Source organism: Balaenoptera acutorostrata, chromosome 19 (genome assembly GCF_949987535.1).
Source record: "Balaenoptera acutorostrata chromosome 19, mBalAcu1.1, whole genome shotgun sequence".
In the NCBI taxonomy this organism is placed as follows: domain Eukaryota; kingdom Metazoa; phylum Chordata; class Mammalia; order Artiodactyla; family Balaenopteridae; genus Balaenoptera; species Balaenoptera acutorostrata.
Window position 1 is genome coordinate 64,821,039 of NC_080082.1, and position 3,934 is coordinate 64,824,972.

Genomic DNA, 3,934 nt, shown 5'->3' on the forward strand with positions numbered 1-3,934 from the left:
TGAATATCCAGATCATTTCCAGTTAAGATAAAAATACTGAAACATTCATTGCTAAACGTGTCTAAATTTACCTACTTTGTCGTCTTTAGAGAAACACTAAAGATTTTGGGTTTATTAAACACACATCTTATACCATATTAAAAAGAGAATGTATATGTATAACTGATTCACTTTGTTATAAAGCAGAAACTAACACACCATTGTAAAGCAATTATACTCCAATAAAGATGTTAAAAAAAAAAAAAAAGAAATTATGGGTCGGGGTTGGGGGGGTACTTTCCTGGCAGTCCTTCAGGGGGAGTGGATTCGATCCCTAGTCGGGGAACTAAGATCCTACAAGCTGCGTGGTGCAGCCAAAAAACAAACAAACAACAACCAAAAAAAAAAACCCCACAAAAAACCAACAGAAAATATGCAAACCAAAACACAAAAAAACAAAACCCACACACCTATAGTCAATGAATCCAAATGGGTCTCTTCACCTGAAAGGCTGAAGTGGGTTGGGTACCATGGCAATGTACCTGTACTTCATCCCTCCTTCAGGGTCCCACCTGGAGGAGACCTGACTATCAGATGGTCTGGGCACCAGCCCTAGACCCAGAGTGGTAGGAGATTCAAAGCTGGGGCCCAGGTGGGCATTTGGCTGACCCTTCTGAGGTGGTGGTATTCATAAGTGTGTGTGTGTGTGTGCGTGTGCGTGTGCGTGTGCATGTGCATGCACATACTTACTGCTATGCTTCTCTGCATTTTCCTTCAAGAGCATCTGCGGCCCCCAACTGCTGGAAGTGTAGGGTTTGGCTAGCTTGAATGCATGTAGTGGGGCAACATTGAAGTAACCCCATTTCTGGGATGCTGGCTTTTTGAGAATTATAACAAAAAAGAAAAACCCTACACAAAGAAACCTATAACTGCAACAGTATGTAGGAATAACTAAGGGGAACTTACTTTGCTGGCTGATAAAAACACTTGAGTACATAAAAGAACAATATCATATTCCCGGATGCTAAGTTTAAATGTAACAATGTTAATTCTTCCTAATTCATTTATAAATTCACTTCAATAATCATCAAAAGGCTGTTTTTAATTGTTAAATTTTCATCTGGAAGAGTAACAAAATTCATTTTTCTCATATAAATATCACACACATAAATAAACTTCTTAAAGGCACAGTGATAGAAAACTCATATGAGGCTATAAAAGTTAAAAAGAATACAGATCTATGATATAATAGGGTGACAAAACAATGAAACAAAGTGGATGATCCAGATACAGAACTGTATTATAAAATAAAATATTATTACTATATATCATTTACTAAAATTGATGTTGGGGCAATTAACAATGGGGGATAATTTTTATCTTCACATAATACATCAAAGTAAATTCAATAATAAAGTATATTTTACAAATAATAAAAACTGCAGAAAAAAATACTAATGTTTAGAGAAGGTTAGATTTTTTAGGTTTAAAAAAGATATCAGGGCTTCCCTGGTGGCGCAGTGGTTGAGAATCTGCCTGCCGGTGCAGGGGACACGGGTTCGAGCCCTGGTCTGGGAGGATCCCACATGCCGCGGAGCAACTGGGCCCGTGAGCCACAATTACTGAGCCTGCGCGTCTGGAGCCTGTGCTCTGCAACAAGAGAGGCCACTACAGTGAGAGGCCCGCGCACCGTGATGAGGAGTGGCCCCCACTTGCCACAACTAGAGAAAGCCGTCGCACAGAAACGAAGATCCAACACAGCCATAAATGAATAATAAATAAATAAATTAATAAATAAAAATTTAAAAAAAAAAGTATTTGTTCCTTCTTCCCATTTATAAAAAAAAAAAAGATATCAGAATTGAGCTATATAAAAATTGAAACCTTGTCAAAAAAATAATTCAAAGAAAAGGCCAAACTGGGGAAAACATTTATGGCCAAAATGAAGACAAATAATATCTTTATTACATAAAGAGACTTCAAATTGATAGGAAGATATTAAAGCCACATAGACAATGCAAAGAGAAGAAATATAATTGCTTAACAAGCTTAGAGGAAAATGTTCAACGTCCTTAAAACCTAAATAAATGCAATTAAAATTAGATGCCCTTTCCCTTATTAAATTAGCAAAAGTGAAAAGTGATCTTAATACACAATGTTAGCGAGAATGTGTGGAACACACACCATCCATCATGTGTTAATTGCAGCAGTGCAAACTGGTGCTCTTTCAAAGGAAAACTTAGATGTGTGTATCAGGAACCTTAAAACAATTATTTCCCTTCTGACACAGTAATCCCCCATTGGCGAAATCTTAAAGAATCCTAAATTTAGAAAAAATATTTTAAGTACCAAAGTGTTCATTATAGTATCATTTACAATTATGGAAAATCAGAACTAAATTAAACATTCAAACAACAGAGGGTGTGGGAGGCCTGCAGTCTTAGCCGGAGGTAACTCCTGGAGGAGACAGTATGTCTCTCACAAAAAGCAAAGCCCTTACCCTTGACTTGGAACGCACTCTTTGGCCCAGGCCTGAGGAATGTAAAAGAGATTAGCAAAGCTATCTCAGGCCAGGAGACCTCAGGGAGCTGAAAGTCCTGGTTGTTCCTTATGGTTGGGGGCTGTGTGTGAGCCTGGTTAAGGGAAGATAATGTTCAAGGATGGTCTTTGTAAACTTGTTGATGTCCATGGTGGTGACTGAACTGAGATGATAAGCAATTCTATGGGTTCATTGTCTAATAATGAGTTCCTCTTCTGTCTATATAAGATTCAGTAGATTCTAAATAAAGCGCCTTGCAACCATCAGTTGTCTTGGTCCTTCTGACCCCATATTCTCGGTGCTATTCAGTCCCTTACCCCTCTCTGTCAGGACCTGGAAGACCCCCTGCGGTGGCTGGACCCTCGCAAGAGGGAGGGCCACACAGATAAAGCTCTGGGTATACTGTGCAGCTATTAACAAAGTGAAAACGACTGACAAGGGGGTGATAGAGCAGTCTGTAAGGTGTACAACAGGGTGGAAAAAATATGCTACTGCACACATGGAATGATCACAGCTATTTGAAAACTATGAACACCTTACAGCCACATGCATAAATAGGTGAAAAAGAACAGAGGTACCGTGAGAACTAGACCTCTTCCCCACCACTCCCTAGAGGCAAGCACTTTCATAAATCTGGCAATTATTTTTAAATTATAAGAAAACAAACCAAAACGTTAATGGTGTTCATGGTGTATTGGGGGCACGAGTGGCAGCAAGGCAGAAGGAGTAGGAGATCTACCTTTCTGTAAAATAGAAATTGTTTTTAATGAGCTAAGTATTGCTTTAAAATGAAAAACATGAATCTTTCAGAAATGCATACTTTAAGGAGAGAGTTCAGGCAAATCAGAAAGAACAAGCACAAAGACACAATAACTAAAATGGGCAAAAGGCCTAGATTACACACAAAGAACTTTAAAAGCATATGGACGGGGGGGGGGGGCTTCCCTGGTGGCGCAGTGGTTAACAATCCGCCTGCCAAGGCAGGGGACATGGGTTTGAGCCCTGGTCCGGGAAGGTCCCACATGCTGCGGTGCAACTAAGCCTGTGCGCCACAACTACTGAGGCTGCGCTCTAGAGCCCGCGACCCACATCTACTGAGCCCATGTGCCACAACTGCTGAAGCCAACATGCCTAGAGCCCATGCTCTGCAACAAGAGAAGCCACTGCAATGAGAAGCCCACGCACCGCAATGAAGAGAAAGCCCGCGTGCAGCAACGAAGACCCAACGCGGCCAAAATAAAATATAAATAGATAAATAAATTTATATTAAAAAAAAACATATGGGGGAAGAATTCATTAGTAAGCAAGAAGCACTTTTTTGGCTTATCAAATAGGCAAACTTTTTTGTTGGTTTGTTTTAAGTAATAAATATCCAATGCTGGTAAAATTGTTCAAATGCTTATTTATACCAGGCGT